The following is a 22,089-nucleotide window of genomic DNA, read 5'->3' on the forward strand; positions in this document are numbered from 1 at the left end:
AGGGCAGGGCAGAGCTGGTGGCCATGACTGTTAGTCCTCACATAGTTGGCGTGGCTGGAAAAGCTTGAGTGGCTTGTGTGGTGTTCGGTCTGGCTGCTGGTTGGGTTGTTGCCGACAGTGGCGCTGGCGGCCGTGTGCCGGGTGCGGGGGGCATTGGGGCAGGGCAGGAAGGCGCTGGTGTGTGCTGGAGAGCGCTGCTGTGGGGCTGAGGGGTGCCTACGGCCATACCACCCTGAGAACGCCCGATCTCGTCTGATCTCGGAAGCTAAGCAGGGTCGGGCCCGGTTAGTACTTGGATGGGAGACCGCCTGGGAATACCGGGTGCTGTAGGCTTCTTTTGCTGGGTCCTGGGCTCTGGGCCAGAGGTGCCTTGTTTTGCTTGGGCAGCGGTGCCAAGGAGCACAAGGGGGAGGGTGGCTCATGGGGCTTGCATGGCTTGCGTGGCTCTGGATCTGGCTGCAGGTTCCCTTGTTTCCGAGGGCAGGGAAGAGCTGGTGGCCATGACTGTTAGTCCTCGCATAGTTGGCGTGGCGGGAAAAGCTTGAGTGGCTTGTATGGCTCTGGGTCTGGCTGCAGGTTGGGTTGTTGCCGACAGTGGCGCTGGCGGCCGTGTGCCGGGAGCGGGGGGCATTGGGGCAGGGCAGGAAGGCGCTGGTGTGTGCTGGAGAGCGCTGCTGTGGGGCTGAGGGGTGCCTACGGCCATACCACCCTGAGAACGCCCGATATCGTCTGATCTCGGAAGCTAAGCAGGGTCGGGCCCGGTTAGTACTTGGATGGGAGACCGCCTGGGAATACCGGGTGCTGTAGGCTTCTTTTGCTGGGTCCTGGGCTCTGGGCCAGAGGTGCCTTGTTTTGCTTGGGCAGCGGTGCCAAGGAGCACAAGGGCGAGGGTGGCTCATGGGGCTTGCATGGCTTGCGTGGCTCTGGATCTGGCTGCAGGTTCCCTTGTTTCCGAGGGCAGGGAAGAGCTGGTGGCCATGACTGTTAGTCCTCGCATAGTTGGCGTGGCGGGAAAAGCTTGAGTGGCTTGTATGGCTCTGGGTCTGGCTGCAGGTTGGGTTGTTGCCGACAGTGGCGCTGGCGGCCGTGTGCCGGGTGCGGGGGGCATTGGGGCAGGGCAGGAAGGCGCTGGTGTGTGCTGGAGAGCGCTGCTGTGGGGCTGAGGGGTGCCTACGGCCATACCACCCTGAGAACGCCCGATCTCGTCTGATCTCGGAAGCTAAGCAGGGTCGGGCCCGGTTAGTACTTGGATGGGAGACCGCCTGGGAATACCGGGTGCTGTAGGCTTCTTTTGCTGGGTCCTGGGCTCTGGGCCAGAGGAGCCTTGTTTTGCTTGGGCAGCGGTGCCAAGGAGCACAAGGGCGAGGGTGGCTCATGGGGCTTGCATGGCTTGCGTGGCTCTGGATCTGGCTGCAGGTTCCCTTGTTTCCGAGGGCAGGGAAGAGCTGGTGGCCATGACTGTTAGTCCTCGCATAGTTGGCGTGGCGGAAAAAGCTTGAGTGGCTTGTATGGCTCTGGGTCTGGCTGCAGGTTGGGTTGTTGCTGACAGTGGCGCTGGCGGCCGTGTGCCGGGTGCGGGGGGCATTGGGGCAGGGCAGGAAGGCGCTGGTGTGTGCTGGAGAGCGCTGCTGTGGGGCTGAGGGGTGCCTACGGCCATACCACCCTGAGAACGCCTGATCTCGTCTGATCTCGGAAGCTAAGCAGGGTCGGGCCCGGTTAGTACTTGGATGGGAGACCGCCTGGGAATACTGGGTGCTGTAGGCTTCTTTTGCTGGGTCCTGGGCTCTGGGCCAGAGGTGCCTTGTTTTGCTTGGGCAGCGGTGCCAAGGAGCACAAGGGGGAGGGTGGCTCATGGGGCTTGCATGGCTTGCGTGGCTCTGGGTCCGGCTGCAGGTTCTGTTGTTGCCGAGGGCAGGGCAGAGCTGGTGGCCATGACTGTTAGTCCTCGCATAGTTGGCGTGGCTGGAAAAGCTTGAGTGGCTTGTGTGGTGCTCGGTCTGGCTGCAGGTTGGGTTGTTGCCGACAGTGGCGCTGGCGGCCGTGTGCCGGGTGCAGGGGGCATTGGGGCAGGGCAGGAAGGCGCTGGTGTGTGCTGGAGAGCGCTGCTGTGGGGCTGAGGGGTGCCTACGGCCATACCACCCTGAGAACGCCCGATCTCGTCTGATCTCGGAAGCTAAGCAGGGTCGGGCCCGGTTAGTACTTGGATGGGAGACCGCCTGGGAATACTGGGTGCTGTAGGCTTCTTTTGCTGGGCCCTGGGCTCTGGGCCAGAGGTGCCTTGTTTTGCTTGGGCAGCGGTGCCAAGGAGCTAAAGGGGGAGGGTGGCTCATGGGGCTTGCATGGCTTGCGTGGCTCTGGATCTGGCTGCAGGTTCCCTTGTTTCCGAGGGCAGGGAAGAGCTGGTGGCCATGACTGTTAGTCCTCGCATAGTTGGCGTGGCTGGAAAAGCTTGAGTGGCTTGTGTGGTGTTCGGTCTGGCGACAGGTTGGGTTGTTGCCGACAGTGGCGCTGGCGGCCGTGTGCTGGGTGCGGGGGGCATTGGGGCAGGGCAGGAAGGCGCTGGTGTGTGCTGGAGAGCGCTGCTGTGGGGCTGAGGGGTGCCTACGGCCATACCACCCTGAGAACGCCCGATCTCGTCTGATCTCGGAAGCTAAGCAGGGTCGGGCCCGGTTAGTACTTGGATGGGAGACCGCCTGGGAATACCGGGTGCTGTAGGCTTCTTTTGCTGGGTCCTGGGCTCTGGGCCAGAGGAGCCTTGTTTTGCTTGGGCAGCGGTGCCAAGGAGCACAAGGGCGAGGGTGGCTCATGGGGCTTGCATGGCTTGCGTGGCTCTGGATCTGGCTGCAGGTTCCCTTGTTTCCGAGGTCAGGGAAGAGCTGGTGGCCATGACTGTTAGTCCTCACATAGTTGGCGTGGCGGGAAAAGCTTGAGTGGCTTGTATGGCTCTGGGTCTGGCTGCAGGTTGGGTTGTTGCCGACAGTGGCCTTGGCGGCCGTGTGCCGGGTGCGGGGGGCATTGGGGCAGGGCAGGAAGGCGCTGGTGTGTGCTGGAGAGCGCTGCTGTGGGGCTGAGGGGTGCCTACGGCCATACCACCCTGAGAACGCCCGATCTCGTCTGATCTCGGAAGCTAAGCAGGGTCGGGCCCGGTTAGTACTTGGATGGGAGACCGCCTGGGAATACCGGGTGCTGTAGGCTTCTTTTGCTGGGTCCTGGGCTCTGGGCCAGAGGTGCCTTGTTTTGCTTGGGCAGCGGTGCCAAGGAGCACAAGGGGGAGGGTGGCTCATGGGGCTTGCATGGCTTGCGTGGCTCTGGATCTGGCTGCAGGTTTCCTTGTTTCCGAGGGCAGGGAAGAGCTGGTGGCCATGACTGTTAGTCCTCGCATAGTTGGCGTGGCGGGAAAAGCTTGAGTGGCTTGTATGGCTCTGGGTCTGGCTGCAGGTTGGGTTGTTGCTGACAGTGGCGCTGGCGGCCGTGTGCCGGGTGCAGGGGGCATTGGGGCAGGGCAGGAAGGCGCTGGTGTGTGCTGGAGAGCGCTGCTGTGGGGCTGAGGGGTGCCTACGGCCATACCACCCTGAGAACGCCCGATCTCGTCTGATCTCGGAAGCTAAGCAGGGTCGGGCCCGGTTAGTACTTGGATGGGAGACCGCCTGGGAATACCGGGTGCTGTAGGCTTCTTTTGCTGGGTCCTGGGCTCTGGGCCAGAGGTGCCTTGTTTTGCTTGGGCAGCGGTGCCAAGGAGCACAAGGGCGAGGGTGGCTCATGGGGCTTGCATGGCTTGTGTGGCTCTGGGTCCGGCTGCAGGTTCTGTTGTTGCTGAGGGCAGGGCAGAGCTGGTGGCCATGACTGTTAGTCCTCACATAGTTGGCGTGGCTGGAAAAGCTTGAGTGGCTTGTATGGCTCTGGGTCTGGCTGCAGGTTGGGTTGTTGCCGACAGTGGCGCTGGCGGCCGTGTGCCGGGTGCAGGGGGCATTGGGGCAGGGCAGGAAGGCGCTGGTGTGTGCTGGAGAGCGCTGCTGTGGGGCTGAGGGGTGCCTACGGCCATACCACCCTGAGAACGCCCGATCTCGTCTGATCTCGGAAGCTAAGCAGGGTCGGGCCCGGTTAGTACTTGGATGGGAGACCGCCTGGGAATACCGGGTGCTGTAGGCTTCTTTTGCTGGGTCCTGGGCTCTGGGCCAGAGGTGCCTTGTTTTGCTTGGGCAGCGGTGCCAAGGAGCTAAAGGGCGAGGGTGGCTCATGGGGCTTGCATGGCTTGCGTGGCTCTGGGTCCGGCTGCAGGTTCCCTTGTTTCCGAGGGCAGGGAAGAGCTGGTGGCCATGACTGTTAGTCCTCGCATAGTTGGCGTGGCTGGAAAAGCTTGAGTGGCTTGTGTGGTGCTCGGTCTGGCTGCAGGTTGGGTTGTTGCCGACAGTGGCGCTGGCGGCCGTGTGCCGGGTGCAGGGGGCATTGGGGCAGGGCAGGAAGGCGCTGGTGTGTGCTGGAGAGCGCTGCTGTGGGGCTGAGGGGTGCCTACGGCCATACCACCCTGAGAACGCCCGATCTCGTCTGATCTCGGAAGCTAAGCAGGGTCGGGCCCGGTTTGTACTTGGATGGGAGACCGCCTGGGAATACTGGGTGCTGTAGGCTTCTTTTGCTGGGCCCTGGGCTCTGGGCCAGAGGTGCCTTGTTTTGCTCGGGCAGCGGTGCCAAGGAGCACAAGGGGGAGGGTGGCTCATGGGGCTTGCATGGCTTGCGTGGCTCTGGATCTGGCTGCAGGTTCCCTTGTTTCCGAGGGCAGGGAAGAGCTGGTGGCCATGACTGTTAGTCCTCGCATAGTTGGCGTGGCTGGAAAAGCTTGAGTGGCTTGTGTGGTGTTCGGTCTGGCGACAGGTTGGGTTGTTGCCGACAGTGGCGCTGGCGGCCGTGTGCCGGGTGCGGGGGGCATTGGGGCAGGGCAGGAAGGCGCTGGTGTGTGCTGGAGAGCGCTGCTGTGGGGCTGAGGGGTGCCTACGGCCATACCACCCTGAGAACGCCCGATCTCGTCTGATCTCGGAAGCTAAGCAGGGTCGGGCCCGGTTTGTACTTGGATGGGAGACCGCCTGGGAATACCGGGTGCTGTAGGCTTCTTTTGCTGGGTCCTGGGCTCTGGGCCAGAGGAGCCTTGTTTTGCTTGGGCAGCGGTGCCAAGGAGCACAAGGGCGAGGGTGGCTCATGGGGCTTGCATGGCTTGCGTGGCTCTGGATCTGGCTGCAGGTTCCCTTGTTTCCGAGGGCAGGGAAGAGCTGGTGGCCATGACTGTTAGTCCTCACATAGTTGGCGTGGCGGGAAAAGCTTGAGTGGCTTGTATGGCTCTGGGTCTGGCTGCAGGTTGGGTTGTTGCTGACAGTGGCGCTGGCGGCCGTGTGCCGGGTGCAGGGGGCATTGGGGCAGGGCAGGAAGGCGCTGGTGTGTGCTGGAGAGCGCTGCTGTGGGGCTGAGGGGTGCCTACGGCCATACCACCCTGAGAACGCCCGATCTCGTCTGATCTCGGAAGCTAAGCAGGGTCGGGCCCGGTTAGTACTTTGATGGGAGACCGCCTGGGAATACCGGGTGCTGTAGGCTTCTTTTGCTGGGTCCTGGGCTCTGGGCCAGAGGTGCCTTGTTTTGCTTGGGCAGCGGTGCCAAGGAGCACAAGGGGGAGGGTGGCTCATGGGGCTTGCATGGCTTGCGTGGCTCTGGATCTGGCTGCAGGTTCCCTTGTTTCCGAGGGCAGGGAAGAGCTGGTGGCCATGACTGTTAGTCCTCGCATAGTTGGCGTGGCGGGAAAAGCTTGAGTGGCTTGTATGGCTCTGGGTCTGGCTGCAGGTTGGGTTGTTGCCGACAGTGGCGCTGGCGGCCGTGTGCCGGGTGCAGGGGGCATTGGGGCAGGGCAGGAAGGCGCTGGTGTGTGCTGGAGAGCGCTGCTGTGGGGCTGAGGGGTGCCTACGGCCATACCACCCTGAGAACGCCCGATCTCGTCTGATCTCGGAAGCTAAGCAGGGTCGGGCCCGGTTAGTACTTGGATGGGAGACCGCCTGGGAATACCGGGTGCTGTAGGCTTCTTTTGCTGGGTCCTGGGCTCTGGGCCAGAGGTGCCTTGTTTTGCTTGGGCAGCGGTGCCAAGGAGCACAAGGGCGAGGGTGGCTCATGGGGCTTGCATGGCTTGTGTGGCTCTGGGTCCGGCTGCAGGTTCTGTTGTTGCTGAGGGCAGGGCAGAGCTGGTGGCCATGACTGTTAGTCCTCACATAGTTGGCGTGGCTGGAAAAGCTTGAGTGGCTTGTATGGCTCTGGGTCTGGCTGCAGGTTGGGTTGTTGCCGACAGTGGCGCTGGCGGCCGTGTGCCGGGTGCAGGGGGCATTGGGGCAGGGCAGGAAGGCGCTGGTGTGTGCTGGAGAGCGCTGCTGTGGGGCTGAGGGGTGCCTACGGCCATACCACCCTGAGAACGCCCGATCTCGTCTGATCTCGGAAGCTAAGCAGGGTCGGGCCCGGTTAGTATTTGGATGGGAGACCGCCTGGGAATACCGGGTGCTGTAGGCTTCTTTTGCTGGGTCCTGGGCTCTGGGCCAGAGGTGCCTTGTTTTGCTTGGGCAGCCATTCCAAGGGGCACAAGGGCGAGGCCAACAGTAGCCGTGGCTCGCGTGGCTCAGAGGGATTGCATGGCTGCGGTGGCTTGTGTGGCTTGTCTGGTTCTGGGTCTTTGGAACAAGGTGCCTTGTTCCTGGCTGCAGGTTCCGTTGTTGCCGAGGGCAGGGCAGAGCTGGTGGCCATGACTGTTAGTCCTCGCATAGTTGGCGTGGCTGGAAAAGCTTGAGTGGCTTGTATGGCTCTGGATCTGGCTGCAGGTTCCATTGTTGCGGAGGGCAGAGCTGGTGGCCATGACTGTTGATGCTCATGAAGCTTGTGTGGCCGGCGTGGCTTATGTGGCTTGTGTGGCTCTGGGTCCGACTGCAGGTTCTGTTGTTGCCGAGGGCAGGGCAGAGCTGGTGGCCATGACTGTTAGTCCTCACATAGTTGGCGTGGCTGGAAAAGCTTGAGTGGCTTGTATGGCTCTGGGTCTGGCTGCAGGTTGGGTTGTTGCCGACAGTGGCGCTGGCGGCCGTGTGCCGGGTGCGAGGAGCATTGGGGCAGGGCAGGAAGGCGCTGGTGTGTGCTGGAGAGCGCTGCTGTGGGGCTGAGGGGTGCCTACGGCCATACCACCCTGAGAACGCCTGATCTCGTCTGATCTCGGAAGCTAAGCAGGGTCGGGCCCGGTTAGTACTTGGATGGGAGACCGCCTGGGAATACCGGGTGCTGTAGGCTTCTTTTGCTGGGTCCTGGGCTCTGGGCCAGAGGTGCCTTGTTTTGCTTGGGCAGCGGTGCCAAGGAGCACAAGGGCGAGGGTGGCTCATGGGGCTTGCATGGCTTGTGTGGCTCTGGGTCCGGCTGCAGGTTCTGTTGTTGCCGAGGGCAGGGAAGAGCTGGTGGCCATGACTGTTAGTCCTCACATAGTTGGCGTGGCTGGAAAAGCTTGAGTGGCTTGTATGGCTCTGGGTCTGGCTGCAGGTTGGGTTGTTGCCGACAGTGGCGCTGGCGGCCGTGTGCCAGGTGCAGGGGGCATTGGGGCAGGGCAGGAAGGCGCTGGTGTGTGCTGGAGAGCGCTGCTGTGGGGCTGAGGGGTGCCTACGGCCATACCACCCTGAGAACGCCCGATCTCGTCTGATCTCGGAAGCTAAGCAGGGTCGGGCCCGGTTAGTACTTGGATGGGAGACCGCCTGGGAATACCGGGTGCTGTAGGCTTCTTTTGCTGGGTCCTGGGCTCTGGGCCAGAGGTGCCTTGTTTTGCTTGGGCAGCGGTGCCAAGGAGCACAAGGGGGAGGGTGGCTCATGGGGCTTGCATGGCTTGCGTGGCTCTGGGTCCGGCTGCAGGTTCTGTTGTTGCCGAGGGCAGGGCAGAGCTGGTGGCCATGACTGTTAGTCCTCGCATAGTTGGCGTGGCTGGAAAAGCTTGAGTGGCTTGTGTGGTGCTCGGTCTGGCTGCAGGTTGGGTTGTTGCCGACAGTGGCGCTGGCGGCCGTGTGCCGGGAGCGGGGGGCATTGGGGCAGGGCAGGAAGGCGCTGGTGTGTGCTGGAGAGCGCTGCTGTGGGGCTGAGGGGTGCCTACGGCCATACCACCCTGAGAACGCCCGATCTCGTCTGATCTCGGAAGCTAAGCAGGGTCGGGCCCGGTTAGTACTTGGATGGGAGACCGCCTGGGAATACTGGGTGCTGTAGGCTTCTTTTGCTGGGTCCTGGGCTCTGGGCCAGAGGTGCCTTGTTTTGCTTGGGCAGCGGTGCCAAGGAGCACAAGGGCGAGGGTGGCTCATGGGGCTTGCATGGCTTGCGTGGCTCTGGATCTGGCTGCAGGTTCCCTTGTTTCCGAGGGCAGGGAAGAGCTGGTGGCCATGACTGTTAGTCCTCGCATAGTTGGCGTGGCGGGAAAAGCTTGAGTGGCTTGTATGGCTCTGGGTCTGGCTGCAGGTTGGGTTGTTGCCGACAGTGGCGCTGGCGGCCGTGTGCCGGGTGCAGGGGGCATTGGGGCAGGGCAGGAAGGCGCTGGTGTGTGCTGGAGAGGGCTGCTGTGGGGCTGAGGGGTGCCTACGGCCATACCACCCTGAGAACGCCCGATCTCGTCTGATCTCGGAAGCTAAGCAGGGTCGGGCCCGGTTAGTACTTGGATGGGAGACCGCCTGGGAATACCGGGTGCTGTAGGCTTCTTTTGCTGGGTCCTGGGCTCTGGGCCAGAGGTGCCTTGTTTTGCTTGGGCAGCCATTCCAAGGGGCACAAGGGCGAGGGTGGCTCATGGGGCTTGCATGGCTTGCGTGGCTCTGGATCTGGCTGAGGTTCCCTTGTTTCCGAGGGCAGGGAAGAGCTGGTGGCCATGACTGTTAGTCCTCGCATAGTTGGCGTGGCTGGAAAAGCTTGAGTGGCTTGTATGGCTCTGGGTCCGGCTGCAGGTTGGGTTGTTGCTGAGGGCAGGGCAGAGCTGGTGGCCATGACTGTTAGTCCTCACATAGTTGGCGTGGCTGGAAAAGCTTGAGTGGCTTGTATGGCTCTGGGTCTGGCTGCAGGTTGGGTTGTTGCCGACAGTGGCGCTGGCGGCCGTGTGCCGGGTGCAGGGGGCATTGGGGCAGGGCAGGAAGGCGCTGGTGTGTGCTGGAGAGCGCTGCTGTGGGGCTGAGGGGTGCCTACGGCCATACCACCCTGAGAACGCCCGATCTCGTCTGATCTCGGAAGCTAAGCAGGGTCGGGCCCGGTTAGTACTTGGATGGGAGACCGCCTGGGAATACCGGGTGCTGTAGGCTTCTTTTGCTGGGTCCTGGGCTCTGGGCCAGAGGTGCCTTGTTTTGCTTGGGCAGCGGTGCCAAGGAGCTCAAGGGCGAGGGTGGCTCATGGGGCTTGCATGGCTTGCGTGGCTCTGGATCTGGCTGCAGGTTCCCTTGTTTCCGAGGGCAGGGAAGAGCTGGTGGCCATGACTGTTAGTCCTCGCATAGTTGGCGTGGCTGGAAAAGCTTGAGTGGCTTGTGTGGTGTTCGGTCTGGCGACAGGTTGGGTTGTTGCCGACAGTGGCGCTGGCGGCCGTGTGCCGGGTGCGGGGGGCATTGGGGCAGGGCAGGAAGGCGCTGGTGTGTGCTGGAGAGCGCTGCTGTGGGGCTGAGGGGTGCCTACGGCCATACCACCCTGAGAACGCCCGATCTCGTCTGATCTCGGAAGCTAAGCAGGGTCGGGCCCGGTTTGTACTTGGATGGGAGACCGCCTGGGAATACCGGGTGCTGTAGGCTTCTTTTGCTGGGTCCTGGGCTCTGGGCCAGAGGAGCCTTGTTTTGCTTGGGCAGCGGTGCCAAGGAGCACAAGGGCGAGGGTGGCTCATGGGGCTTGCATGGCTTGCGTGGCTCTGGATCTGGCTGCAGGTTCCCTTGTTTCCGAGGGCAGGGAAGAGCTGGTGGCCATGACTGTTAGTCCTCACATAGTTGGCGTGGCGGGAAAAGCTTGAGTGGCTTGTATGGCTCTGGGTCTGGCTGCAGGTTGGGTTGTTGCTGACAGTGGCGCTGGCGGCCGTGTGCCGGGTGCAGGGGGCATTGGGGCAGGGCAGGAAGGCGCTGGTGTGTGCTGGAGAGCGCTGCTGTGGGGCTGAGGGGTGCCTACGGCCATACCACCCTGAGAACGCCCGATCTCGTCTGATCTCGGAAGCTAAGCAGGGTCGGGCCCGGTTAGTACTTTGATGGGAGACCGCCTGGGAATACCGGGTGCTGTAGGCTTCTTTTGCTGGGTCCTGGGCTCTGGGCCAGAGGTGCCTTGTTTTGCTTGGGCAGCGGTGCCAAGGAGCACAAGGGGGAGGGTGGCTCATGGGGCTTGCATGGCTTGCGTGGCTCTGGATCTGGCTGCAGGTTCCCTTGTTTCCGAGGGCAGGGAAGAGCTGGTGGCCATGACTGTTAGTCCTCGCATAGTTGGCGTGGCGGGAAAAGCTTGAGTGGCTTGTATGGCTCTGGGTCTGGCTGCAGGTTGGGTTGTTGCCGACAGTGGCACTGGCGGCCGTGTGCCGGGTGCAGGGGGCATTGGGGCAGGGCAGGAAGGCGCTGGTGTGTGCTGGAGAGCGCTGCTGTGGGGCTGAGGGGTGCCTACGGCCATACCACCCTGAGAACGCCCGATCTCGTCTGATCTCGGAAGCTAAGCAGGGTCGGGCCCGGTTAGTACTTGGATGGGAGACCGCCTGGGAATACCGGGTGCTGTAGGCTTCTTTTGCTGGGTCCTGGGCTCTGGGCCAGAGGTGCCTTGTTTTGCTTGGGCAGCGGTGCCAAGGAGCACAAGGGCGAGGGTGGCTCATGGGGCTTGCATGGCTTGTGTGGCTCTGGGTCCGGCTGCAGGTTCTGTTGTTGCTGAGGGCAGGGCAGAGCTGGTGGCCATGACTGTTAGTCCTCACATAGTTGGCGTGGCTGGAAAAGCTTGAGTGGCTTGTATGGCTCTGGGTCTGGCTGCAGGTTGGGTTGTTGCCGACAGTGGCGCTGGCGGCCGTGTGCCGGGTGCAGGGGGCATTGGGGCAGGGCAGGAAGGCGCTGGTGTGTGCTGGAGAGCGCTGCTGTGGGGCTGAGGGGTGCCTACGGCCATACCACCCTGAGAACGCCCGATCTCGTCTGATCTCGGAAGCTAAGCAGGGTCGGGCCCGGTTAGTATTTGGATGGGAGACCGCCTGGGAATACCGGGTGCTGTAGGCTTCTTTTGCTGGGTCCTGGGCTCTGGGCCAGAGGTGCCTTGTTTTGCTTGGGCAGCCATTCCAAGGGGCACAAGGGCGAGGCCAACAGTAGCCGTGGCTCGCGTGGCTCAGAGGGATTGCATGGCTGCGGTGGCTTGTGTGGCTTGTCTGGTTCTGGGTCTTTGGAACAAGGTGCCTTGTTCCTGGCTGCAGGTTCCGTTGTTGCCGAGGGCAGGGCAGAGCTGGTGGCCATGACTGTTAGTCCTCGCATAGTTGGCGTGGCTGGAAAAGCTTGAGTGGCTTGTATGGCTCTGGATCTGGCTGCAGGTTCCATTGTTGCGGAGGGCAGAGCTGGTGGCCATGACTGTTGATGCTCATGAAGCTTGTGTGGCCGGCGTGGCTTATGTGGCTTGTGTGGCTCTGGGTCCGACTGCAGGTTCTGTTGTTGCCGAGGGCAGGGCAGAGCTGGTGGCCATGACTGTTAGTCCTCACATAGTTGGCGTGGCTGGAAAAGCTTGAGTGGCTTGTATGGCTCTGGGTCTGGCTGCAGGTTGGGTTGTTGCCGACAGTGGCGCTGGCGGCCGTGTGCCGGGTGCGAGGAGCATTGGGGCAGGGCAGGAAGGCGCTGGTGTGTGCTGGAGAGCGCTGCTGTGGGGCTGAGGGGTGCCTACGGCCATACCACCCTGAGAACGCCTGATCTCGTCTGATCTCGGAAGCTAAGCAGGGTCGGGCCCGGTTAGTACTTGGATGGGAGACCGCCTGGGAATACCGGGTGCTGTAGGCTTCTTTTGCTGGGTCCTGGGCTCTGGGCCAGAGGTGCCTTGTTTTGCTTGGGCAGCGGTGCCAAGGAGCACAAGGGCGAGGGTGGCTCATGGGGCTTGCATGGCTTGTGTGGCTCTGGGTCCGGCTGCAGGTTCTGTTGTTGCCGAGGGCAGGGCAGAGCTGGTGGCCATGACTGTTAGTCCTCACATAGTTGGCGTGGCTGGAAAAGCTTGAGTGGCTTGTATGGCTCTGGGTCTGGCTGCAGGTTGGGTTGTTGCCGACAGTGGCGCTGGCGGCCGTGTGCCAGGTGCAGGGGGCATTGGGGCAGGGCAGGAAGGCGCTGGTGTGTGCTGGAGAGCGCTGCTGTGGGGCTGAGGGGTGCCTACGGCCATACCACCCTGAGAACGCCCGATCTCGTCTGATCTCGGAAGCTAAGCAGGGTCGGGCCCGGTTAGTACTTGGATGGGAGACCGCCTGGGAATACCGGGTGCTGTAGGCTTCTTTTGCTGGGTCCTGGGCTCTGGGCCAGAGGTGCCTTGTTTTGCTTGGGCAGCGGTGCCAAGGAGCACAAGGGGGAGGGTGGCTCATGGGGCTTGCATGGCTTGCGTGGCTCTGGGTCCGGCTGCAGGTTCTGTTGTTGCCGAGGGCAGGGCAGAGCTGGTGGCCATGACTGTTAGTCCTCGCATAGTTGGCGTGGCTGGAAAAGCTTGAGTGGCTTGTGTGGTGCTCGGTCTGGCTGCAGGTTGGGTTGTTGCCGACAGTGGCGCTGGCGGCCGTGTGCCGGGAGCGGGGGGCATTGGGGCAGGGCAGGAAGGCGCTGGTGTGTGCTGGAGAGCGCTGCTGTGGGGCTGAGGGGTGCCTACGGCCATACCACCCTGAGAACGCCCGATCTCGTCTGATCTCGGAAGCTAAGCAGGGTCGGGCCCGGTTAGTACTTGGATGGGAGACCGCCTGGGAATACTGGGTGCTGTAGGCTTCTTTTGCTGGGTCCTGGGCTCTGGGCCAGAGGTGCCTTGTTTTGCTTGGGCAGCGGTGCCAAGGAGCACAAGGGCGAGGGTGGCTCATGGGGCTTGCATGGCTTGCGTGGCTCTGGATCTGGCTGCAGGTTCCCTTGTTTCCGAGGGCAGGGAAGAGCTGGTGGCCATGACTGTTAGTCCTCGCATAGTTGGCGTGGCGGGAAAAGCTTGAGTGGCTTGTATGGCTCTGGGTCTGGCTGCAGGTTGGGTTGTTGCCGACAGTGGCGCTGGCGGCCGTGTGCCGGGTGCAGGGGGCATTGGGGCAGGGCAGGAAGGCGCTGGTGTGTGCTGGAGAGGGCTGCTGTGGGGCTGAGGGGTGCCTACGGCCATACCACCCTGAGAACGCCCGATCTCGTCTGATCTCGGAAGCTAAGCAGGGTCGGGCCCGGTTAGTACTTGGATGGGAGACCGCCTGGGAATACCGGGTGCTGTAGGCTTCTTTTGCTGGGTCCTGGGCTCTGGGCCAGAGGTGCCTTGTTTTGCTTGGGCAGCCATTCCAAGGGGCACAAGGGCGAGGGTGGCTCATGGGGCTTGCATGGCTTGCGTGGCTCTGGATCTGGCTGAGGTTCCCTTGTTTCCGAGGGCAGGGAAGAGCTGGTGGCCATGACTGTTAGTCCTCGCATAGTTGGCGTGGCTGGAAAAGCTTGAGTGGCTTGTATGGCTCTGGGTCCGGCTGCAGGTTGGGTTGTTGCTGAGGGCAGGGCAGAGCTGGTGGCCATGACTGTTAGTCCTCACATAGTTGGCGTGGCTGGAAAAGCTTGAGTGGCTTGTATGGCTCTGGGTCTGGCTGCAGGTTGGGTTGTTGCCGACAGTGGCGCTGGCGGCCGTGTGCCGGGTGCAGGGGGCATTGGGGCAGGGCAGGAAGGCGCTGGTGTGTGCTGGAGAGCGCTGCTGTGGGGCTGAGGGGTGCCTACGGCCATACCACCCTGAGAACGCCCGATCTCGTCTGATCTCGGAAGCTAAGCAGGGTCGGGCCCGGTTAGTACTTGGATGGGAGACCGCCTGGGAATACCGGGTGCTGTAGGCTTCTTTTGCTGGGTCCTGGGCTCTGGGCCAGAGGTGCCTTGTTTTGCTTGGGCAGCGGTGCCAAGGAGCTCAAGGGCGAGGGTGGCTCATGGGGCTTGCATGGCTTGCGTGGCTCTGGGTCCGGCTGCAGGTTCTGTTGTTGCCGAGGGCAGGGCAGAGCTGGTGGCCATGACTGTTAGTCCTCGCATAGTTGGCGTGGCTGGAAAAGCTTGAGTGGCTTGTGTGGTGCTCGGTCTGGCTGCAGGTTGGGTTGTTGCCGACAGTGGTGCTGGCGGCCGTGTGCCGGGTGCAGGGGGCATTGGGGCAGGGCAGGAAGGCGCTGGTGTGTGCTGGAGAGCGCTGCTGTGGGGCTGAGGGGTGCCTACGGCCATACCACCCTGAGAACGCCCGATCTCGTCTGATCTCGGAAGCTAAGCAGGGTCGGGCCCGGTTTGTACTTGGATGGGAGACCGCCTGGGAATACTGGGTGCTGTAGGCTTCTTTTGCTGGGCCCTGGGCTCTGGGCCAGAGGTGCCTTGTTTTGCTTGGGCAGCGGTGCCAAGGAGCACAAGGGCGAGGGTGGCTCATGGGGCTTGCATGGCTTGCGTGGCTCTGGATCTGGCTGCAGGTTCCCTTGTTTCCGAGGGCAGGGAAGAGCTGGTGGCCATGACTGTTAGTCCTCGCATAGTTGGCGTGGCGGGAAAAGCTTGAGTGGCTTGTATGGCTCTGGGTCTGGCTGCAGGTTGGGTTGTTGCCGACAGTGGCGCTGGCGGCCGTGTGCCGGGTGCAGGGGGCATTGGGGCAGGGCAGGAAGGCGCTGGTGTGTGCTGGAGAGCGCTGCTGTGGGGCTGAGGGGTGCCTACGGCCATACCACCCTGAGAACGCCCGATCTCGTCTGATCTCGGAAGCTAAGCAGGGTCGGGCCCGGTTAGTACTTGGATGGGAGACCGCCTGGGAATACCGGGTGCTGTAGGCTTCTTTTGCTGGGTCCTGGGCTCTGGGCCAGAGGTGCCTTGTTTTGCTTGGGCAGCCATTCCAAGGGGCACAAGGGCGAGGCCAACAGTGGCCGTGGCTCGCGTGGCTCAGAGGGATTGCATGGCTGCGGTGGCTTGTGTGGCTTGTCTGGTTCTGGGTCTTTGGAACAAGGTGCCTTGTTCCTGGCTGCAGGTTCCGTTGTTGCCGAGGGCAGGGCAGAGCTGGTGGCCATGACTGTTAGTCCTCGCATAGTTGGCGTGGCTGGAAAAGCTTGAGTGGCTTGTATGGCTCTGGATCTGGCTGCAGGTTCCATTGTTGCGGAGGGCAGAGCTGGTGGCCATGACTGTTGATGCTCATGAAGCTTGTGTGGCCGGCGTGGCTTATGTGGCTTGTGTGGCTCTGGGTCCGACTGCAGGTTCTGTTGTTGCCGAGGGCAGGGCAGAGCTGGTGGCCATGACTGTTAGTCCTCACATAGTTGGCGTGGCTGGAAAAGCTCGAGTGGCTTGTATGGCTCTGGGTCTGGCTGCAGGTTGGGTTGTTGCCGACAGTGGCGCTGGCGGCCGTGTGCCGGGTGCGAGGAGCATTGGGGCAGGGCAGGAAGGCGCTGGTGTGTGCTGGAGAGCGCTGCTGTGGGGCTGAGGGGTGCCTACGGCCATACCACCCTGAGAACGCCCGATCTCGTCTGATCTCGGAAGCTAAGCAGGGTCGGGCCCGGTTAGTACTTGGATGGGAGACCGCCTGGGAATACCGGGTGCTGTAGGCTTCTTTTGCTGGGTCCTGGGCTCTGGGCCAGAGGTGCCTTGTTTTGCTTGGGCAGCGGTGCCAAGGAGCTCAAGGGCGAGGGTGGCTCATGGGGCTTGCATGGCTTGTGTGGCTCTGGGTCCGGCTGCAGGTTCTGTTGTTGCCGAGGGCAGGGCAGAGCTGGTGGCCATGACTGTTAGTCCTCACATAGTTGGCGTGGCTGGAAAAGCTTGAGTGGCTTGTATGGCTCTGGGTCTGGCTGCAGGTTGGGTTGTTGCCGACAGTGGCGCTGGCGGCCGTGTGCCGGGTGCAGGGGGCATTGGGGCAGGGCAGGAAGGCGCTGGTGTGTGCTGGAGAGCGCTGCTGTGGGGCTGAGGCGTGCCTACGGCCATACCACCCTGAGAACGCCCGATCTCGTCTGATCTCGGAAGCTAAGCAGGGTCGGGCCCGGTTAGTACTTGGATGGGAGACCGCCTGGGAATACCGGGTGCTGTAGGCTTCTTTTGCTGGGTCCTGGGCTCTGGGCCAGAGGTGCCTTGTTTTGCTTGGGCAGCCATTCCAAGGGGCACAAGGGTGAGGCCAACAGTGGCCGTGGCTCGCGTGGCTCAGAGGGATTGCATGGCTGCGGTGGCTTGTGTGGCTTGTCTGGTTCTGGGTCTTTGGAACAAGGTGCCTTGTTCCTGGCTGCAGGTTCCGTTGTTGCCGAGGGCAGGGCAGAGCTGGTGGCCATGACTGTTAGTCCTCGCATAGTTGGCGTGGCTGGAAAAGCTTGAGTGGCTTGTATGGCTCTGGATCTGGCTGCAGGTTCCATTGTTGCGGAGGGCAGAGCTGGTGGCCATGACTGTTGATGCTCATGAAGCTTGCGTGGCCGGCGTGGCTTATGTGGCTTGTGTGGCTCTGGGTCCGGCTGCAGGTTCCGTTGTTTCCGAGGGCAGGGAAGAGCTGGTGGCCATGACTGTTAGTCCTCACATAGTTGGCGTGGCGGGAAAAGCTTGAGTGGCTTGTATGGCTCTGGGTCTGGCTGCAGGTTGGGTTGTTGCCGACAGTGGCGCTGGCGGCCGTGTGCCGGGTGCGGGGGGCATTGGGGCAGGGCAGGAAGGCGCTGGTGTGTGCTGGAGAGCGCTGCTGTGGGGCTGAGGGGTGCCTACGGCCATACCACCCTGAGAACGCCCGATCTCGTCTGATCTCGGAAGCTAAGCAGGGTCGGGCCCGGTTAGTACTTGGATGGGAGACCGCCTGGGAATACCGGGTGCTGTAGGCTTCTTTTGCTGGGTCCTGGGCTCTGGGCCAGAGGTGCCTTGTTTTGCTTGGGCAGCGGTGCCAAGGAGCTCAAGGGCGAGGGTGGCTCATGGGGCTTGCATGGCTTGCGTGGCTCTGGGTCCGGCTGCAGGTTCTGTTGTTGCCGAGGGCAGGGCAGAGCTGGTGGCCATGACTGTTAGTCCTCGCATAGTTGGCGTGGCTGGAAAAGCTTGAGTGGCTTGTGTGGTGCTCGGTCTGGCTGCAGGTTGGGTTGTTGCCGACAGTGGCGCTGGCGGCCGTGTGCCGGGTGCAGGGGGCATTGGGGCAGGGCAGGAAGGCGCTGGTGTGTGCTGGAGAGCGCTGCTGTGGGGCTGAGGGGTGCCTACGGCCATACCACCCTGAGAACGCCCGATCTCGTCTGATCTCGGAAGCTAAGCAGGGTCGGGCCTGGTTTGTACTTGGATGGGAGACCGCCTGGGAATACTGGGTGCTGTAGGCTTCTTTTGCTGGGCCCTGGGCTCTGGGCCAGAGGTGCCTTGTTTTGCTTGGGCAGCGGTGCCAAGGAGCACAAGGGGGAGGGTGGCTCATGGGGCTTGCATGGCTTGCGTGGCTCTGGATCTGGCTGCAGGTTCCCTTGTTTCCGAGGGCAGGGAAGAGCTGGTGGCCATGACTGTTAGTCCTCGCATAGTTGGCGTGGCTGGAAAAGCTTGAGTGGCTTGTGTGGTGTTCGGTCTGGCGACAGGTTGGGTTGTTGCCGACAGTGGCGCTGGCGGCCGTGTGCCGGGTGCGGGGGGCATTGGGGCAGGGCAGGAAGGCGCTGGTGTGTGCTGGAGAGCGCTGCTGTGGGGCTGAGGGGTGCCTACGGCCATACCACCCTGAGAACGCCCGATCTCGTCTGATCTCGGAAGCTAAGCAGGGTCGGGCCCGGTTAGTACTTGGATGGGAGACCGCCTGGGAATACCGGGTGCTGTAGGCTTCTTTTGCTGGGTCCTGGGCTCTGGGCCAGAGGTGCCTTGTTTTGCTTGGGCAGCGGTGCCAAGGAGCACAAGGGGAGGGTGGCTCATGGGGCTTGCATGGCTTGCGTGGCTCTGGATCTGGCTGCAGGTTCCCTTGTTTCCGAGGGCAGGGAAGAGCTGGTGGCCATGACTGTTAGTCCTCGCATAGTTGGCGTGGCGGGAAAAGCTTGAGTGGCTTGTATGGCTCTGGGTCTGGCTGCAGGTTGGGTTGTTGCCGACAGTGGCGCTGGCGGCCGTGTGCCGGGTGCAGGGGGCATTGGGGCAGGGCAGGAAGGCGCTGGTGTGTGCTGGAGAGCGCTGCTGTGGGGCTGAGGGGTGCCTACGGCCATACCACCCCGAGAACGCCCGATCTCGTCTGATCTCGGAAGCTAAGCAGGGTCGGGCCCGGTTAGTACTTGGATGGGAGACCGCCTGGGAATACCGGGTGCTGTAGGCTTCTTTTGCTGGGTCCTGGGCTCTGGGCCAGAGGTGCCTTGTTTTGCTTGGGCAGCGGTGCCAAGGAGCACAAGGGCGAGGGTGGCTCATGGGGCTTGCATGGCTTGTGTGGCTCTGGGTCCGGCTGCAGGTTCTGTTGTTGCCGAGGGCAGGGCAGAGCTGGTGGCCATGACTGTTAGTCCTCACATAGTTGGCGTGGCTGGAAAAGCTTGAGTGGCTTGTATGGCTCTGGGTCTGGCTGCAGGTTGGGTTGTTGCCGACAGTGGCGCTGGCGGCCGTGTGCCAGGTGCAGGGGGCATTGGGGCAGGGCAGGAAGGCGCTGGTGTGTGCTGGAGAGCGCTGCTGTGGGGCTGAGGGGTGCCTACGGCCATACCACCCTGAGAACGCCCGATCTCGTCTGATCTCGGAAGCTAAGCAGGGTCGGGCCCGGTTAGTACTTGGATGGGAGACCGCCTGGGAATACCGGGTGCTGTAGGCTTCTTTTGCTGGGTCCTGGGCTCTGGGCCAGAGGTGCCTTGTTTTGCTTGGGCAGCGGTGCCAAGGAGCTAAAGGGCGAGGGTGGCTCATGGGGCTTGCATGGCTTGCGTGGCTCTGGGTCCGGCTGCAGGTTCTGTTGTTGCCGAGGGCAGGGCAGAGCTGGTGGCCATGACTGTTAGTCCTCGCATAGTTGGCGTGGCTGGAAAAGCTTGAGTGGCTTGTGTGGTGCTCGGTCTGGCTGCAGGTTGGGTTGTTGCCGACAGTGGCGCTGGCGGCCGTGTGCCGGGAGCGGGGGGCATTGGGGCAGGGCAGGAAGGCGCTGGTGTGTGCTGGAGAGCGCTGCTGTGGGGCTGAGGGGTGCCTACGGCCATACCACCCTGAGAACGCCCGATCTCGTCTGATCTCGGAAGCTAAGCAGGGTCGGGCCCGGTTAGTATTTGGATGGGAGACCGCCTGGGAATACCGGGTGCTGTAGGCTTCTTTTGCTGGGTCCTGGGCTCTGGGCCAGAGGTGCCTTGTTTTGCTTGGGCAGCCATTCCAAGGGGCACAAGGGCGAGGCCAACAGTGGCCGTGGCTCGCGTGGCTCAGAGGGATTGCATGGCTGCGGTGGCTTGTGTGGCTTGTCTGGTTCTGGGTCTTTGGAACAAGGTGCCTTGTTCCTGGCTGCAGGTTCCATTGTTGCCGAGGGCGGAGATGGTGGCCATGACTGGTGATGTGCCTTGTGTGGCTTGTGTGGCTCTGGATCTGGCTGCAGGTTCCATTGTTGCGGAGGGCAGAGCTGGTGGCCATGACTGTTGATGCTCATGAAGCTTGCGTGGCTTATGTGGCTTGTGTGGCTCTGGATCTGGCTGCAGGTTCCGTTTTTGCCAAGGGCAGGGCAGAGCTGGTGGCCATGACTGTTAGTCCTCGCATAGTTGGCGTGGCTGGAAAAGCTTGAGTGGCTTGTATGGCTCTGGGTCTGGCTGCAGGTTGGGTTGTTGCCGACAGTGGCGCTGGCGGCCGTGTGCCGGGTGCGGGGGGCATTGGGGCAGGGCAGGAAGGCGCTGGTGTGTGCTGGAGAGCGCTGCTGTGGGGCTGAGGGGTGCCTACGGCCATACCACCCTGAGAACGCCCGATCTCGTCTGATCTCGGAAGCTAAGCAGGGTCGGGCCCGGTTAGTACTTGGATGGGAGACCGCCTGGGAATACCGGGTGCTGTAGGCTTCTTTTGCTGGGTCCTGGGCTCTGGGCCAGAGGTGCCTTGTTTTGCTTGGGCAGCCATTCCAAGGGGCACAAGGGCGAGGCCAACAGTGGCCGTGGCTCGCGTGGCTCAGAGGGATTGCATGGCTGCGGTGGCTTGTGTGGCTTGTCTTGTTCTGGGTCTTTGGAACAAGGTGCCTTGTTCCTGGCTGCAGGTTCTGTTGTTGCTGAGGGCAGGGCAGAGCTGGTGGCCATGACTGTTAGTCCTCGCATAGTTGGCGTGGCTGGAAAAGCTTGAGTGGCTTGTGTGGTGTTCGGTCTGGCTGCAGGTTGGGTTGCTGCCGACAGTGGCGCTGGCGGCCGTGTGCCGGGTGCGGGGGGCATTGGGGCAGGGCAGGAAGGCGCTGGTGTGTGCTGGAGAGCGCTGCTGTGGGGCTGAGGGGTGCCTACGGCCATACCACCCTGAGAACGCCCGATCTCGTCTGATCTCGGAAGCTAAGCAGGGTCGGGCCCGGTTAGTACTTGGATGGGAGACCGCCTGGGAATACCGGGTGCTGTAGGCTTCTTTTGCTGGGTCCTGGGCTCTGGGCCAGAGGTGCTTTGTTTTGCTTGGGCAGCCATTCCAAGGGGCACAAGGGCGAGGGTGGCTCATGGGGCTTGCATGGCTTGCGTGGCTCTGGATCTGGCTGCAGGTTCCCTTGTTTCCGAGGGCAGGGCAGAGCTGGTGGCCATGACTGTTAGTCCTCACATAGTTGGCGTGGCGGGAAAAGCTTGAGTGGCTTGTATGGCTCTGGGTCTGGCTGCAGGTTGGGTTGTTGCCGACAGTGGCGCTGGCGGCCGTGTGCCGGGTGCGGGGGGCATTGGGGCAGGGCAGGAAGGCGCTGGTGTGTGCTGGAGAGCGCTGCTGTGGGGCTGAGGGGTGCCTACGGCCATACCACCCTGAGAACGCCCGATCTCGTCTGATCTCGGAAGCTAAGCAGGGTCGGGCCCGGTTAGTACTTGGATGGGAGACCGCCTGGGAATACCGGGTGCTGTAGGCTTCTTTTGCTGGGTCCTGGGCTCTGGGCCAGAGGTGCCTTGTTTTGCTTGGGCAGCCATTCCAAGGGGCACAAGGGCGAGGCCAACAGTGGCCGTTGCTCGCGCGGCTCAGAGGGATTGCATGGCTGCGGTGGCTTGTGTGGCTTGTCTGGTTCTGGGTCTTTTGAACAAGGTGCCTTGTTCCTGGCTGCAGGTTCCGTTGTTGCCGAGGGCAGGGCAGAGCTGGTGGCCATGACTGTTAGTCCTCGCATAGTTGGCGTGGCTGGAAAAGCTTGAGTGGCTTGTATGGCTCTGGATCTGGCTGCAGGTTCCATTGTTGCGGAGGCCAGAGTTGGTGGCCATGACTGCTGATGCTCATGAAGCTTGTGTGGCCGGCGTGGCTTATGTGGCTTGTGTGGCTCCTGGTCCGGCTGCAGGTTCTGTTGTTGCCGAGGGCAGGGCAGAGCTGGTGGCCATGACTGTTAGTCCTCACATAGTTGGCGTGGCTGGAAAAGCTTGAGTGGCTTGTGTGGTGTTCGGTCTGGCTGCTGGTTGGGTTGTTGCCGACAGTGGCGCTGGCGGCCGTGTGCCGGGTGCGGGGGGCATTGGGGCAGGGCAGGAAGGCGCTGGTGTGTGCTGGAGAGCGCTGCTGTGGGGCTGAGGGGTGCCTACGGCCATACCACCCTGAGAACGCCCGATCTCGTCTGATCTCGGAAGCTAAGCAGGGTCGGGCCCGGTTAGTACTTGGATGGGAGACCGCCTGGGAATACCGGGTGCTGTAGGCTTCTTTTGCTGGGTCCTGGGCTCTGGGCCAGAGGTGCCTTGTTTTGCTTGGGCAGCGGTGCCAAGGAGCACAAGGGGGAGGGTGGCTCATGGGGCTTGCATGGCTTGCGTGGCTCTGGATCTGGCTGCAGGTTCCCTTGTTTCCGAGGGCAGGGAAGAGCTGGTGGCCATGACTGTTAGTCCTCGCATAGTTGGCGTGGCGGGAAAAGCTTGAGTGGCTTGTATGGCTCTGGGTCTGGCTG

The 22,089-nt window shown here is 62.5% G+C and overlaps 42 non-coding genes across 42 annotated transcripts; all 42 read left to right on the forward strand.

Annotated features, from left to right (window-relative positions):
• The first annotated feature begins 214 nt into the window (after positions 1-214).
• LOC138115896 (5S ribosomal RNA) lies at positions 215-333 on the forward strand. The gene has a single exon (XR_011153798.1). It is a non-coding gene; the product is annotated as a 5S ribosomal RNA (ribosomal RNA).
• A 358-nt stretch (positions 334-691) lies between these two features.
• On the forward strand, positions 692-810 carry LOC138115559 (5S ribosomal RNA). The gene has a single exon (XR_011153470.1). It is a non-coding gene; the product is annotated as a 5S ribosomal RNA (ribosomal RNA).
• Positions 811-1,168: 358 nt separating this feature from the next.
• Positions 1,169-1,287, forward strand: LOC138115897 (5S ribosomal RNA). Its single transcript, XR_011153799.1, has one exon. It is a non-coding gene; the product is annotated as a 5S ribosomal RNA (ribosomal RNA).
• Positions 1,288-1,645: 358 nt separating this feature from the next.
• LOC138115520 (5S ribosomal RNA) lies at positions 1,646-1,764 on the forward strand. Its single transcript, XR_011153431.1, has one exon. It is a non-coding gene; the product is annotated as a 5S ribosomal RNA (ribosomal RNA).
• A 358-nt stretch (positions 1,765-2,122) lies between these two features.
• On the forward strand, positions 2,123-2,241 carry LOC138115403 (5S ribosomal RNA). Its single transcript, XR_011153317.1, has one exon. It is a non-coding gene; the product is annotated as a 5S ribosomal RNA (ribosomal RNA).
• A 358-nt stretch (positions 2,242-2,599) lies between these two features.
• Positions 2,600-2,718, forward strand: LOC138115899 (5S ribosomal RNA). Its single transcript, XR_011153801.1, has one exon. It is a non-coding gene; the product is annotated as a 5S ribosomal RNA (ribosomal RNA).
• A 358-nt stretch (positions 2,719-3,076) lies between these two features.
• LOC138115900 (5S ribosomal RNA) lies at positions 3,077-3,195 on the forward strand. The gene has a single exon (XR_011153802.1). It is a non-coding gene; the product is annotated as a 5S ribosomal RNA (ribosomal RNA).
• A 358-nt stretch (positions 3,196-3,553) lies between these two features.
• LOC138115901 (5S ribosomal RNA) lies at positions 3,554-3,672 on the forward strand. The gene has a single exon (XR_011153803.1). It is a non-coding gene; the product is annotated as a 5S ribosomal RNA (ribosomal RNA).
• A 358-nt stretch (positions 3,673-4,030) lies between these two features.
• Positions 4,031-4,149, forward strand: LOC138115902 (5S ribosomal RNA). The gene has a single exon (XR_011153804.1). It is a non-coding gene; the product is annotated as a 5S ribosomal RNA (ribosomal RNA).
• Positions 4,150-4,507: 358 nt separating this feature from the next.
• LOC138115509 (5S ribosomal RNA) lies at positions 4,508-4,626 on the forward strand. Its single transcript, XR_011153421.1, has one exon. It is a non-coding gene; the product is annotated as a 5S ribosomal RNA (ribosomal RNA).
• Positions 4,627-4,984: 358 nt separating this feature from the next.
• LOC138115347 (5S ribosomal RNA) lies at positions 4,985-5,103 on the forward strand. The gene has a single exon (XR_011153260.1). It is a non-coding gene; the product is annotated as a 5S ribosomal RNA (ribosomal RNA).
• Positions 5,104-5,461: 358 nt separating this feature from the next.
• Positions 5,462-5,580, forward strand: LOC138115264 (5S ribosomal RNA). Its single transcript, XR_011153178.1, has one exon. It is a non-coding gene; the product is annotated as a 5S ribosomal RNA (ribosomal RNA).
• Positions 5,581-5,938: 358 nt separating this feature from the next.
• Positions 5,939-6,057, forward strand: LOC138115903 (5S ribosomal RNA). The gene has a single exon (XR_011153805.1). It is a non-coding gene; the product is annotated as a 5S ribosomal RNA (ribosomal RNA).
• Positions 6,058-6,415: 358 nt separating this feature from the next.
• LOC138115436 (5S ribosomal RNA) lies at positions 6,416-6,534 on the forward strand. Its single transcript, XR_011153349.1, has one exon. It is a non-coding gene; the product is annotated as a 5S ribosomal RNA (ribosomal RNA).
• Positions 6,535-7,177: 643 nt separating this feature from the next.
• LOC138115367 (5S ribosomal RNA) lies at positions 7,178-7,296 on the forward strand. The gene has a single exon (XR_011153282.1). It is a non-coding gene; the product is annotated as a 5S ribosomal RNA (ribosomal RNA).
• Positions 7,297-7,654: 358 nt separating this feature from the next.
• Positions 7,655-7,773, forward strand: LOC138115905 (5S ribosomal RNA). Its single transcript, XR_011153807.1, has one exon. It is a non-coding gene; the product is annotated as a 5S ribosomal RNA (ribosomal RNA).
• Positions 7,774-8,131: 358 nt separating this feature from the next.
• LOC138115404 (5S ribosomal RNA) lies at positions 8,132-8,250 on the forward strand. Its single transcript, XR_011153318.1, has one exon. It is a non-coding gene; the product is annotated as a 5S ribosomal RNA (ribosomal RNA).
• A 358-nt stretch (positions 8,251-8,608) lies between these two features.
• On the forward strand, positions 8,609-8,727 carry LOC138115906 (5S ribosomal RNA). Its single transcript, XR_011153808.1, has one exon. It is a non-coding gene; the product is annotated as a 5S ribosomal RNA (ribosomal RNA).
• Positions 8,728-9,198: 471 nt separating this feature from the next.
• LOC138115907 (5S ribosomal RNA) lies at positions 9,199-9,317 on the forward strand. Its single transcript, XR_011153809.1, has one exon. It is a non-coding gene; the product is annotated as a 5S ribosomal RNA (ribosomal RNA).
• Positions 9,318-9,675: 358 nt separating this feature from the next.
• LOC138115348 (5S ribosomal RNA) lies at positions 9,676-9,794 on the forward strand. Its single transcript, XR_011153261.1, has one exon. It is a non-coding gene; the product is annotated as a 5S ribosomal RNA (ribosomal RNA).
• Positions 9,795-10,152: 358 nt separating this feature from the next.
• Positions 10,153-10,271, forward strand: LOC138115265 (5S ribosomal RNA). The gene has a single exon (XR_011153179.1). It is a non-coding gene; the product is annotated as a 5S ribosomal RNA (ribosomal RNA).
• Positions 10,272-10,629: 358 nt separating this feature from the next.
• On the forward strand, positions 10,630-10,748 carry LOC138115908 (5S ribosomal RNA). The gene has a single exon (XR_011153810.1). It is a non-coding gene; the product is annotated as a 5S ribosomal RNA (ribosomal RNA).
• Positions 10,749-11,106: 358 nt separating this feature from the next.
• LOC138115437 (5S ribosomal RNA) lies at positions 11,107-11,225 on the forward strand. The gene has a single exon (XR_011153350.1). It is a non-coding gene; the product is annotated as a 5S ribosomal RNA (ribosomal RNA).
• Positions 11,226-11,868: 643 nt separating this feature from the next.
• On the forward strand, positions 11,869-11,987 carry LOC138115368 (5S ribosomal RNA). The gene has a single exon (XR_011153283.1). It is a non-coding gene; the product is annotated as a 5S ribosomal RNA (ribosomal RNA).
• A 358-nt stretch (positions 11,988-12,345) lies between these two features.
• On the forward strand, positions 12,346-12,464 carry LOC138115909 (5S ribosomal RNA). The gene has a single exon (XR_011153811.1). It is a non-coding gene; the product is annotated as a 5S ribosomal RNA (ribosomal RNA).
• A 358-nt stretch (positions 12,465-12,822) lies between these two features.
• On the forward strand, positions 12,823-12,941 carry LOC138115405 (5S ribosomal RNA). The gene has a single exon (XR_011153319.1). It is a non-coding gene; the product is annotated as a 5S ribosomal RNA (ribosomal RNA).
• Positions 12,942-13,299: 358 nt separating this feature from the next.
• On the forward strand, positions 13,300-13,418 carry LOC138115911 (5S ribosomal RNA). The gene has a single exon (XR_011153812.1). It is a non-coding gene; the product is annotated as a 5S ribosomal RNA (ribosomal RNA).
• Positions 13,419-13,889: 471 nt separating this feature from the next.
• LOC138115912 (5S ribosomal RNA) lies at positions 13,890-14,008 on the forward strand. Its single transcript, XR_011153813.1, has one exon. It is a non-coding gene; the product is annotated as a 5S ribosomal RNA (ribosomal RNA).
• Positions 14,009-14,366: 358 nt separating this feature from the next.
• On the forward strand, positions 14,367-14,485 carry LOC138115511 (5S ribosomal RNA). Its single transcript, XR_011153422.1, has one exon. It is a non-coding gene; the product is annotated as a 5S ribosomal RNA (ribosomal RNA).
• A 358-nt stretch (positions 14,486-14,843) lies between these two features.
• On the forward strand, positions 14,844-14,962 carry LOC138115913 (5S ribosomal RNA). The gene has a single exon (XR_011153814.1). It is a non-coding gene; the product is annotated as a 5S ribosomal RNA (ribosomal RNA).
• A 643-nt stretch (positions 14,963-15,605) lies between these two features.
• On the forward strand, positions 15,606-15,724 carry LOC138115914 (5S ribosomal RNA). The gene has a single exon (XR_011153815.1). It is a non-coding gene; the product is annotated as a 5S ribosomal RNA (ribosomal RNA).
• Positions 15,725-16,082: 358 nt separating this feature from the next.
• LOC138115915 (5S ribosomal RNA) lies at positions 16,083-16,201 on the forward strand. Its single transcript, XR_011153816.1, has one exon. It is a non-coding gene; the product is annotated as a 5S ribosomal RNA (ribosomal RNA).
• A 643-nt stretch (positions 16,202-16,844) lies between these two features.
• On the forward strand, positions 16,845-16,963 carry LOC138115917 (5S ribosomal RNA). The gene has a single exon (XR_011153818.1). It is a non-coding gene; the product is annotated as a 5S ribosomal RNA (ribosomal RNA).
• A 358-nt stretch (positions 16,964-17,321) lies between these two features.
• Positions 17,322-17,440, forward strand: LOC138115501 (5S ribosomal RNA). Its single transcript, XR_011153413.1, has one exon. It is a non-coding gene; the product is annotated as a 5S ribosomal RNA (ribosomal RNA).
• A 358-nt stretch (positions 17,441-17,798) lies between these two features.
• Positions 17,799-17,917, forward strand: LOC138115918 (5S ribosomal RNA). The gene has a single exon (XR_011153819.1). It is a non-coding gene; the product is annotated as a 5S ribosomal RNA (ribosomal RNA).
• Positions 17,918-18,274: 357 nt separating this feature from the next.
• On the forward strand, positions 18,275-18,393 carry LOC138115450 (5S ribosomal RNA). Its single transcript, XR_011153363.1, has one exon. It is a non-coding gene; the product is annotated as a 5S ribosomal RNA (ribosomal RNA).
• Positions 18,394-18,751: 358 nt separating this feature from the next.
• LOC138115919 (5S ribosomal RNA) lies at positions 18,752-18,870 on the forward strand. Its single transcript, XR_011153820.1, has one exon. It is a non-coding gene; the product is annotated as a 5S ribosomal RNA (ribosomal RNA).
• A 358-nt stretch (positions 18,871-19,228) lies between these two features.
• LOC138115438 (5S ribosomal RNA) lies at positions 19,229-19,347 on the forward strand. The gene has a single exon (XR_011153351.1). It is a non-coding gene; the product is annotated as a 5S ribosomal RNA (ribosomal RNA).
• A 605-nt stretch (positions 19,348-19,952) lies between these two features.
• Positions 19,953-20,071, forward strand: LOC138115920 (5S ribosomal RNA). Its single transcript, XR_011153821.1, has one exon. It is a non-coding gene; the product is annotated as a 5S ribosomal RNA (ribosomal RNA).
• Positions 20,072-20,491: 420 nt separating this feature from the next.
• Positions 20,492-20,610, forward strand: LOC138115921 (5S ribosomal RNA). Its single transcript, XR_011153822.1, has one exon. It is a non-coding gene; the product is annotated as a 5S ribosomal RNA (ribosomal RNA).
• A 358-nt stretch (positions 20,611-20,968) lies between these two features.
• On the forward strand, positions 20,969-21,087 carry LOC138115922 (5S ribosomal RNA). The gene has a single exon (XR_011153823.1). It is a non-coding gene; the product is annotated as a 5S ribosomal RNA (ribosomal RNA).
• A 643-nt stretch (positions 21,088-21,730) lies between these two features.
• LOC138115923 (5S ribosomal RNA) lies at positions 21,731-21,849 on the forward strand. The gene has a single exon (XR_011153824.1). It is a non-coding gene; the product is annotated as a 5S ribosomal RNA (ribosomal RNA).
• The last annotated feature ends 240 nt before the right edge of the window (positions 21,850-22,089 follow it).

This window comes from Aphelocoma coerulescens, chromosome 9 (genome assembly GCF_041296385.1).
Source record: "Aphelocoma coerulescens isolate FSJ_1873_10779 chromosome 9, UR_Acoe_1.0, whole genome shotgun sequence".
In the NCBI taxonomy this organism is placed as follows: Eukaryota; Metazoa; Chordata; class Aves; order Passeriformes; family Corvidae; genus Aphelocoma; species Aphelocoma coerulescens.